This window comes from Apium graveolens, chromosome 11 (assembly GCF_009905375.1).
Source record: "Apium graveolens cultivar Ventura chromosome 11, ASM990537v1, whole genome shotgun sequence".
NCBI classification, from domain to species: domain Eukaryota; kingdom Viridiplantae; phylum Streptophyta; class Magnoliopsida; order Apiales; family Apiaceae; genus Apium; species Apium graveolens.
In genome coordinates this window covers 77,848,602-77,860,711 of record NC_133657.1, presented here as the reverse complement: position 1 = coordinate 77,860,711, position 12,110 = coordinate 77,848,602, and the positions used below count along the sequence as shown (strand labels likewise).

Here is a 12,110-nt window from a genome sequence, read left to right as displayed (position 1 = left end):
TTAACATCAGTTTTTACTGATGTTAATGGTCCACTAGAACTGATGTATTAAGCTTTGACATATATCATTTTCCATTGTAATGATGTTTGTACCTGTTTATTAATGCATATTTTAAAACTATAGATTCCAAAAACAAATGAGCTACCAAAACCAATTGCTACATAATACCAGTTATCTATAAATCTAACAATCAATATTCAAACATCCGGTACAACAGATTCATCTAATTATCCATTCATATATTCTACTACTGTCTATACAAAAAATTTGACTTGGTACCGACAATAGCATGTAAAATATCATTTGAGGAACGCCCTCATTCTTCTGCATCTTCCCAGTCCATAGTAAAGCTCATGTAGCCTCTGGTCCCGTATGATGACAATAAGCATATATACCTTTGAGCATTTTCTTGAATAAATTACTTCCTCTAGTGTAAGATGACGCTATTGTATCGATACCGGACCTCATCCTCTACAGAAGAATCCTGTTGTCCCATTCTATCTATCTGCGAGTGATACGCGCAAGGTAAATGCATAAACTTGTGATTTATTAATGATCTAAAAGTTCAAGAGACTTCCAAATATTGTAATGTAACGTATAACACATCATAAACATTTAAATTCATATCCAAATATAATGCATGTACTTGGTAAATATCCTCAATTACCGACTGGAATATAGTAAAAACATCATATAGCAACTTCAAAACAAGTACTTTGTATAAGATATATCTTTAGCACTTCCAAGATACACAGAAAACAAATGTTGATGGTCCCCCTATATACCATGTACGATTCAAATAAGCATATAGATGCAAGGATGCATTTAGGAACATGCACGCAGCCACTGATAACATAGAAATATAGCTAATAATCCTGCACAGGTTCTCAGTCTTGCCTAATGTGCAGCACCACACTAGAGCAGTTTCTTCAGGTGTCAAAGGATACAAGCCTTCTTTCCTTTTCAAGTCTGAATTTATATCTTTTTCTTTCCACCATGGATAAGCATATCTGGTTATACACATTTAACCATGTAAGTTAAAGCAAAATAAAGACAATAGTGAAGCAATTTGTTATTTAGTGTGCTACTTACAGTACCTCATTCTTGCTAGTTCTTTGAAATCCTCACTGTTGCAACCATGACTGCAGCCAGAGAAAGCCAACATATCCATCTCATATTTGAGATGGAGGACTATAAAAGGGCCATTTTGCCTTAAAATGCTGAAAACTTTCCTTCCCAGCTCCTCAATTTGGGGTGTGAACCTCAGAGCATTAAAATTAACTCTGCATCGCAACTTTTGAATCTCTATTGGCAATCCATTATTTGCAAGTCGAGCATCAGTTCTATTTAGATGCACAACTTTAAACCTTCTCAATAAAGGAAGGATCTGTTTGCATAACAGTTATCAAATAGTTAGTTTATGGTATGCCTGAAAGTTATGAAAAGATTAAGAAAGGCTATTGCTAGCATGTGTAATAGAAAAACAACCTGATGATGATAGTAGGAAATTTCGGACCAACTAACATGAGGCAATGAGTAGAACATTCCAAGATCGACTCTTCTCTTTAGCCGTGGTGGTATCTCTTTCAAAATTCAGACCTCGCTCCTTAAGGAGGTAATGAAATGATTAACATCAAATATGTCCTTAAACTCACTTCCAAATGTCAAGAATTTTTCACAAAAATTACAACATGATGAATGATTCTGAATTTTAACATAAAAAAAGCAAATACCATACCTTGAATCTTCCCAAAATGTACTTTTATCCAGTTCTGGAATAATAAGTGTGACATTCAGGTATCTTGCAATAACAACCATGTCGTAAATCTGCCACAACATCGATAAAATCAGATAAAGAGACTTATTACACTCATTAAACAAATAAAAGTCATGAAAGATGTAATCACAATAATTAAAACTTTCAACTCACTGCTCCTCGCATTTGATTGAGTCCTCCATTGCAAGAAACCATAAGATACCCATTATTTTTATAAACTCCTGCAACCAGCAACTTAAGTCATAAGCAAAGGAAAACATACGCTATCAACAAAAACTTGGTTCTAACTGAATAACATGAAAGCAATCATCACCAGAACCAAATAGCAACATACATAGCATAATAATCAAATACAAAAATATAATTCGTAGACTGCAACACTGAGCTCAGAAAGGTATGAACCAAACGCAATCCATACAGCTTTCAAAATGAATGATTATAATGTATAAGTTACACCAAGTATAGTTTTCACAATCAAAACAACAACCCTAAGCACATACTGCAATACACACTCAGCCACAAAATATCTTACAGCTGCCTAATAATCCTGCACAGGTTCTCAGCCACAAAATATCTTACAGCCATAAAACATTAATAAGATCTAGAATTCTTTTCGGAACAGCTTCTGTATTAACAGAACAGTGATTGAGCATTAATGAATAGGTCCATATTCGTGGCAGAAGATACTTAATCCTTACTTAATCCTTTGGCACTAGAGGACTTACTTTCAAGGCCTGGCTGATTAACAGATGCCACAAATTTCCGATGAAGCTCTATAGACCACACTACCCGAGGTTTTTTCTGTGCTGATGGATCGACCTCATCCTGGTCATTCTCTTCATCGTCTTCTTCCTCATCCTTGAATAAGACCTCCTCCTAATCAAAATTCACAAAAAAACCTTCTCAATGGACCTCGAAACTCACAATGCGTCCATTTCCTTGAATAATACCTCCTCCTAATCAAAAATCAAAACAAAAACATATACCCACATATACATCAAAATTGATACCCACATACATAATTCAAGCAATTACTCAACTAAAAGCATAAAAGATTAACATGCTCAATTCAAACATTTAACCAATCATTTAAAAAAATAGGGTTTTAAAATAAAACCTCTAAGTGAAAAATTAGGGTTAATCTTACCCAATTTATGCTCGACCTCCAAGCTTTAATCTCACATCTTTAACCCAGACTTGACCTTACCCAATTCAAACTCCGTCCAAAAGAGAGAGCTGAAGGAGCACAGAGAGCACATAGAGTACAGAGAGCGAGCACAGAGAGCACAAAAGGCACATAAAAATAGTCGGGAGTGATGACTGAATCTTCAGTTGAGCACAATCGAGAGGCGGAGGTGATATTTAGGGTTCTTCATAGAGGGGTGAGTTTCAGTGAGTGAGAAAGAGAAACGAGAGACTGAAAGGATTTATCTTTTATTTTTGATTTTGAAAATATTTAATATTTTAAAGTGTAAAGTTGAAAAAGGGGTGTAAACTAAAAAAGGGGAGAGAGTTTGAAAACATTCTAAGGCAAAATTTGTGTGAAAAGAGGAGGAGAATTTTTATAAGGCAAAAAAGAGGGGGAACAATAGGAGGGAATAAATTATTTGGCCAAAGGGGGGAAATAAGGAAGGCGCGCTGATTAAATTTTTTTAAACAAATGTTTAACATCGGTTAGGCTAAAACACCGATGTTTATAACAACAAAAGACATCTGTTGGTTAAAACCGATGTAGAAAACACCTTTTACATCGGCTCCAAAAGCAACCGATGTCTAAGAGGCGATGTCTATTCTATTTTTTCTAGTAGTGAAGGAACTGAACAAATTGAGCCAATTATTGTTAAACAAACTGTTAAGCCAAAGGTAAATCTTGTTAAGTTTGTAGCTAAAACTGTAAAGTCTGATTCTGAAAAGATGAAAGAGTCTATGACAGAAGTTAAGGAAAAGTCAACTTCTGACAAATTAGAACAGGATAAACCAGCTGAAGTCAACATAGATTAATGACAAAGAAGTAGCTTAAGCATAAGCTGAAAGAAATAAGGAATGTCAACAAGGTTAAGGCAGCTAGGAAAAATAGGAATGGAAAGGAAGGTGTGAGTAAAAGCAATAATTATAAGCCTGTTCCTAATGCTCCTAGAAAGAAATGTTATAACTGTGGAAACTCTAACCATCTTGCTTCTTTTTGCAGGAAGAATAAGAGTATAAACTCTTTACCTCCTAAGTCAGGAGTTAAGAGTCAGTTTGTTAGGTTTAAGCCACAAAATCCTTGTTTTCATTGTGGAAGTTTATGGCATTCCATTTATACTTGTAAGGAATATCATAGTTTATACTATGATTATTATCAAATAAAACCTTCTTTGAAGAAAGTTGCTTTAATTCCTTCTAGTGTAAAGTCTGATGCAAAGTCTGATATAAGTTCTGATAAACAGCATGTTAGCATAAACTCTGATATTAAATCCGCTGCAAATGCAAACAAACTTAAAAAGTCCAAAGGATCCAAGCAAGTCTGGGTCCTTAAAACTAACCATTAGTGGTCTTTGTTATTGCAGGGCAATATGAAAAATATCCTAGTACTGGATAGTGGATGTTCAGGACATATGACTGGAAATAAAGCCCTGCTCTCAGACTTTGTGGAGAAAGCTAGCCCAGGAGTTTCTTATGGAGATGGCAACATGGGAAAAAATCTGGGATATGGCAATATTAATCTTGGGAATGTCATCATTGAAACAGTAGCTCTTGTATCAGGACTTAAACATAATCTGCTGAGTGTGAGTCAAATCTATGACAGTGGTTATCATGTGGATTTCTTTGAAAAACACTGTGAAGTTGTAAGCAACTCTACAGGCAAAGTGGTTCTGAAAGGTTACAGGCATGGTAACATTCATGAAGCCAGACTTTCAACAAGTTCTGATGGTTCTGTAATTTGTCTGTTGAGTAGAGCATCAATTGAAGAAAGCTGGAATTGGCTCAAAAGACTCTCTTATTTAAATTTCAACAACATAAATGAGCTTGTAAAGAAAGATCTTGTGAGAGGATTTCCAAAATCAGTATTTGCTCCTGATGGCCTTTGTGATTCATGTCAAAAGGCAAAACAAAGAAAATCTTCTTTCAAGAGCAAAACTGAGTCATTAATTCTTGAGCCTTATCACCTACTGCATGTTGATCTATTTGGTCCAGTCAACGTCATGTCTATTGCAAAGAAGAAATATGCTATGGTTATAGTGGATGAGTTCACAAGGTACACTTTGGTGTACTTCTTGCACAAGAAGAATGAAACAATATTTACTCTAACTGATCATTTCAGACAGCTGGATAAGTTGGTCAAAGATTTTGTTAAAATTATAAGAAGTGATAATGGCACTGAGTTCAAGAATTCAATCATGGAAGAGTTCTGCAAAGAGCATGGAATCAAACAGGAATTTTCTGCACCTGGTACTCCACAGCAAAATGGAGTTGTAGAAAGAAAGAACAGGACTCTCATTGAAGCTGCACGAATTATGCTTGATAAAGCAAAGCTACCAGCCTACTTTTGGGCTGAAGCTGTGCAGACTGCTTATTTTACACAGAATTCAACACTCATAAACAAGCATGGAAAAACACCATATGAGATGGTGAAGAAAAAGAAGCCAAATCTGAAATACTTCCATGTATTTGGATGTAAATGTTTTGTTCTTAAGACTCATCCTGAACAGCTGTCAAAATTTGATCTAAAAGCTGATGTAGGAATTTTTGTTGGATATCCACTTTCCACAAAAGCCTTCAGAGTCTACAATTAAAGAACAAGGGTTGTCATGGAATCTATCAATGTATCTTTTGATGATAAGAAGATTACTGGACTTGAAGATTTCAATTATCACGATCAACTGAGATTTGAAAATGAAGACTTAAATTCTGATTCTGTAAATTCTGATGACTTAAACTCTAAACCTGTAAGTACTGATGTCATTGAATCTGTGGTAACAACTCCAAAGGAAAATGCACCTGTCTAGGGGGAGCAAGCTGAAGATCCTACCACATCTCAAGACTCTCAAGAAGCATCAGAACCTGTCATTGGCTCTTCAAGTTCTGATTCATCTAGTTCTGATGAGCCAAATTCTGATAATTCTGGAAGCTCTGATACTTCAAATCCTGAAGGGTCCAAGTCAAACTCTGAAGTCTCAGAGAGCATAACTACAGGGGGAGCATCAGAAAATGCTGATGGAGACAGCATGGATCATGGGGGAGGATCCAGTTCTAGAAGTCAACTTCAATCTGCAAGGAAGTGGACCAAATCACATACACCTGACTTAATTATTGGAGATCCTGAAGCAGGTGTCAGAAATAGAACTGCAACATCAAATGAATGTCTCTATCATTCTTTTCTATCTCAGACTGGACCAAAGAAAGTGGAAGAAGCTCTTGAAGATGCTGATTGGGTGCAAGCAATGCAGGAAGAGTTAAATGAATTTAAAAGAAATAAAGTATGGACCCTAGTGCCAAGACCAAAGAACAGATCTGTTGTTGGCACAAAATGGGTGTTCAGAAACAAAACTGACAGTGATGGCATAATTACAAGGAATAAAGCAAGGCTGGTTGCTAAAGGCTACTCTCAACAAGAAGGTATTGATTATGATGAAACATTTGCACCGGTTGCCAGATTAGAAGCCATAAGGATCATTTTGGATTATGCTGCTCACAAAAAGTTTAAAGCCTTTCAAATGGATGTGAAAATTGCTTTTATTAATGGAGAATTGGAAGAAGAGGTCTATGTTGAACAACCTCCAGGCTTTGTATATTCAAAATTTCTAAATCATGTCTACAAGCTTGACAAGGCACTTTATGGCCTTAAGCAAGCTCCTAGAGCGTGGTATGAGACTTTAGATCAATTTCTTCTGGAAAGTGGATTTCACAGAGGTACAATTGATAAAACACTATTCTACTTCAATCATGGAAAGGACTTACTTTTGGTATAGATATATGTTTGTTGATATCATATTTGGTTCTACAAATGCCAAACTCTGTGAGAGGTTTTCAAAGTTAATGCAGTCAAGATATCAAATGAGTATGATGGGAGAACTTAGTTATTTTCTGGGCCTTCAAGCAGAATGAAGAAGGTACTTTTATCTGTCAATCCAAGTACACCAGAAATTTACTGAAGAAATTTGGAATGCAAGATTGTTCAACAGCATCGACTCCCATGGCCACTGCAACCAAGTTAGATAAAGATACTGGTTCATCAGTAGATATTACTAACTACAGAGGTATGATTGGCTCTTTACTCTATTTAACTGCAAGTAAACCTGATATCATGTATGCTACATGTCTTTGTGCAAGATTTCAGGCTGATCCAAGAGAACCTCACTTAATAGCTGTGAAAAGAATTTTCAAGTACCTTAAGGGTACAGCTGATCTGGGATTGTGGTATCCTAAAGAATCAGATTTTAAGCTAATAGGTTACTCATATATAGATTTAGCAGGATGCAAAATTGAAAGAAAAAGCACTAGTGGAAGCTGCCAATTTCTTGGAGGTAGATTGGTTTCTTGGTTTAACAAGAAACAGAAGTCAATTTTCACATCAACTGCAGAAGCAGAATATATTGTTGCAGGAAGCTGTTGTGCACAGATTCTTTGGATGAAGAATCAGTTACTGGATTATGGGATAGAATTTTCTAAAATCCCTATTTAATGTGATAATCAAAGTGCTATTGCTATGACAGGTAATCCAGTTCAACACTCAATGACAAAGCACATCAGCATTAGGTATAAGGGAACATGTAATGGAAGGTACAGTGGAATTGTATTTTGTTCCAACAGATCAACAACTAGCAGATATCTTCACAAAACCACAATGTGAAGCTAATTTTACAAGGCTGGTAAATGAACTTGGAATGGTTTCAGGTTCTTTCTCTAAATCTGCTTAGTTTTTGTTCTATTGCATCAGACTTTATTATCAGTGTTTACAGATTGTCTTATTTTCATGAAATCTGTTCTTTAATTGAAATTCATTAAATACTGATTGTTATCTGATGTGGATCTTTAAACTCTAATAGTGTTTTGAATATTCTGTGACTATTCAATCTAATGAGGATAATTGTGTTAGATGATGACCTAGTAGTCTTTAACATACTAGAAATCCCATGTTTGAATTAGTTGTTTATGTGGAAACTCATTAACATAGGCAAATTCTGATTTTGAGCTTAGTCAATTTTACTTTATGTATCTTATTACTAAGTCACAAACAAGATTCTTGCTTCTTATCTGTCAGATTCTGATTTTAAAAAATCTTAAGAATGAACTAAATGCTGATAAGCCTCACTTATCAAAAGACATGAAAAAAAAAGTCAGGTACTCCTTTGAGATCTAGAGTAAATATGTGGAAGGTAAGACCCAAGTACATTGCTGGTATTAAGTAATATGCATTAGAAAAGCAAATAAATTTTCTTGGTGACTTTTCACATTCTCTGATTACTGGAGAAATACTATGACAACAACATAAATTCTAATAAGTAGTTGTGACTCACTTACACTGAGAAGCCACTGTAACAAGGAATTTCAAAAGATGCATAAAATGAGCACAAACAGTTGAGGTGGACTCTTGCATAAATTTGTTCTATAGTAGACTTCATGATTGATGACAGATTTTAAGCACTTTTCTTGTTATGCCTTATTTCTAAGATGTACTGAAGTTTATCAGACTTTAATCTTTTTCTGATATTTTGCTGAATGCACACACTTTCACTCCATATGAATGATGAAAATTACTGTGGTGATTAAGTTATTTTTGATAAACAGTTAAGTGTCATTTGCATAAATTCTGAGGACAAGTTCTGATGGAAGTTCTGATGATTAAATTCTGAAGAAAACAAGTCAGTATTTGTATGAAGAATCACAGAAAAAGATATTCATTTTTTGAGTTTAGAAGCCATATTTTGATGACTGTTAAAATATGATATAAGTTAAGTTCTGATATTAAATCGTGATGGAATCCCTGATGCTTATGTGGCATTATTCTTTACTTGACATATTTGTTGTAAAAACTGAAACAGTCATATTTAAATCAGAATATATATGGGTAAGATAAAAACAGTCATAATCATTATGGGTTAGTGATAAACGTGTTTGTCTTGAAAAACTGCATGTGCACAGTAATTATTATTTATTTCTCGTGCTCATTAACTCCTGCTTTAACTTTTTACTGACTGTTATTATTACACATCGGTCTAGGGAGACGAGGCATCATGATTTTTACTCTTAATCGATTAAACAGTCCTCGCGTCCCTTGGTATTCCATTGGCTATTTAAATGACTGATCATCCTTCAGTAAAATCACATCTTTTCATTTCTCTCAAACAATGGCACATTTTAGTTGGTTTTACTGCTATGGCACAGACATTGTGACCATTTTTAGAAATGGAATTCCGACTTCATATCCTATCAACAACATTCCTTTCGACATCTGGATTCAACTTTGAGACAACATTAAAAATGATTTGTTGTCTTTCGAAAGAGAAGTTCATCTCCGTATTCTTAAACAGCAGGAGAAAATCATTCATCTTGCTGTTCTCTTTGTTGAAAGTAGGCAGAAGAATTAAATGTCATCCATCTGTATCTCTCCACCATCAGCTTTTTCAGACTTCTTAGACTAAGGCTGTTGATGTTAAGATTCTTAGACTAGGACTATCTTGTATTTTTTTCATGTAATCTATAAATTTCATGAAATGTACTCATTTGATATATTAATGAAATTTCCCTTAATTGCAAGATTTAGTCTCTGTTTCTCTCATATTATGTGATTGTGCATGTTCTAATTGTAATTTGTTAATCTTTACTTCATCTATTTAAACTTTATCCTTTGATGAATGTTTTGATTACAATTATGGTCAATAATAAATTTTGTTGATTAGAGGAAACAATCGAAGCACAGGTTCATCCATCAGAACCTGTGATAATTGAAGCTGAGAATGTTAATTCTCAGACAGTAACAGCAGCTCAAAGTTCTGATACTTTGAAAAGAAAGAAATCTGTAAGTTTTGTTACTGTTGAAGCAACTCCTTCATTGGCAAGGAGATTGAAGAAAATGAAGGCTAGGAGGTATTTGGCTAAGGCTCCATCAGAAGATACTGAAGAAGCTGAGGAAGGAGATCAGGAATCTCTGATCTCACAAGAACCGATTATTATTGAAGCCCTTCCATCTCAAGCCAAAGACACTGCTACTGATACAGTTGTAACCCCTCATGTCTCACCTATTAAAGCTACAGATGATGCTAAAGAACAAACTGAAAATTCTGAAATAGATATTCATAATTTGAATATACCAAATGTTTTTTATCTGGAAGCTCCATCTACAGAAGCTCATCGATCTCCAACTCATTTTCCAATTTTAAATGCTGAGATACCATCTACATCAATCACACCGGCTCTGGAGATAAATCTTGATGTTCAGAATTTAAATGAAGCTGTTCCTAAATCTCCAGTTGCTTCACACACTGTTGTGCTATCAGAACATAATGAGTCTTCCTCAAGTTCTGAAGACAGTGTTTCTGCTGAGACTCTAGTTCCTATACTAGAAAAGGAAGAATTGGTGAAGAAATTTGTTGAAAAGGAAGCACCTATTCCTTGGGAGGATACTCACAGGGGTGTGGAGTGGACCAAGAAGTGGAATGACACTGATTTCATTCCAAGTTCTAACATTTTAACAGAGCATATTGCTAAAGCTGATGAGTTGCTCACAAATGCTGATTTAAAGACACAACTCAAGATCACTGCTCTATCTACCAAACATCTTCAAGGTCTACATTCTTCTACTCATGAAAAGGTTGATACACTAAAGGAACATGCTGATAAGCTAGATCTACAGCTTAAGCTTGACAAGAATAGATATATCAGACCTACTCTTGAGAAAATTGAAGCCATTGAGAAGATTCAAGAAAAGCAACAGGCCCAGATTGATGAGGTCCTGGCTAACAAAGTTTTTCAGAAAGCTCAATTGGATGAAATCCAATCTTCAGTTGAACTTCTTCTTTCTCTCTTACTTCCTGATGATGCCAAAAAGGGGGAGAAGGTAGTTAAGTCCAAATGCTCACCTACTGAAATACTGAAGAAAAAGGATGATAAAGGTCAGGGAAATTCTGATAAGAGTAGAGGTCAAGGAAAAGTTCAAGGAAAATCTTCTACACAGAAAAAGTCAAGCTCTGATGATGTGAATGCTAAAAGTCTGAAGTCAAGTTCTGATAAATAAAGTCTGATGTCAAGTTTTGATATTTTGATTCATTCAGGATCTAATGACTCTCAGAAGTTTTTACAAACTCTGAAGCTAAAGGGGAAGCAGACTACTGTTTATTACAAAAATCCTAAAATCCAGACACTTGATGAGGAGATAGCTAGAAGATTATTTCGGAAACAAAATCCAGGAATGGATTTGGAAACTCTCAAGGAGGAAGAAGCTAGATTTGCTGCTGAGAAGACAAATCTTAAGTCTAAAGCTTCTGATACAAAGAAACCTTCAAGCACTAAGGAAAAAGGCATTGTGATCAGGGAAAAGTCAAATTCTGAGACTTTAAAGTCCAAGACTAGATCACAAACTGTGATTGATCCTAAATCAAAAGGAAAAGAAAAGGTTCGTAAACCTTTAAAGATTGAGAAAAAGATAAGTTCTTCCATTCCAGTCTATCAAACTACAGTGCATGATGATGATTTGATAAAAGATGAAACTGTTCAAATTCTGAAGAGAATAAAGATAATTGAAAAATCTAAAGCAACCTCTGACACTGCTCAAGTTGTTCAGAATAAAGAACAGCAAGTTACAGAAGAAACAACAAATTCTGATCAAGTTAATTTGGAAAAGATGATAATTGCTAATAAGAAGAAGCTGTTATGGAAGAAATCTAATCCAGTTGAACCAAAATCCAATCTTATGATGAGTCAACTCGCAACATTTGGGTTGAGATCCAAGCAACCTAGAGATAAAGCTGGATTAGGTTCTGATAAAGAGAAGATACAAACAGGAGTAGAAGTTACTTTACGAGATTTTTTCATGTTGACAGACAAACCATATGAATAAATCAAATAAAAGCACATTGACAAAGTGTTGTCTGCTCAAATCGTGATAGATGCTCATGATAAGGAAAATATAAAGGAGAAATTGATTTTATTTCTCTATGATGGATTAACTTACAGACTAGCTGATACTGATGTGCAAAAGAAGTCTGTCAGAGAACTTCAACATATTCACTATCTTCTGGAAGTAAAATCTGATGTTACAAGAAGATGGTCAGAATACATTTTGAAGGCTATAAGAGATCTATTTAGAATCTCTTGTACAAAGACTTCTTAGTATATACCAATGATTACTGAA

General features: G+C 34.9%; 1 long non-coding RNA gene across 1 annotated transcript; it reads right to left on the bottom strand.

The window, feature by feature from the left end:
* Window positions 1–741: 741 nt before the first annotated feature.
* On the bottom strand, window positions 742–2,732 carry LOC141696698 (uncharacterized). The gene is made up of 5 exons (XR_012564471.1): window positions 2,503–2,732; window positions 1,931–1,998; window positions 1,489–1,827; window positions 1,098–1,387; window positions 742–1,010 (listed from the first exon to the last, which is right to left on the bottom strand). It is a non-coding gene; the product is annotated as an uncharacterized LOC141696698 (long non-coding RNA).
* Between the last annotated feature and the right edge of the window lie 9,378 nt (window positions 2,733–12,110).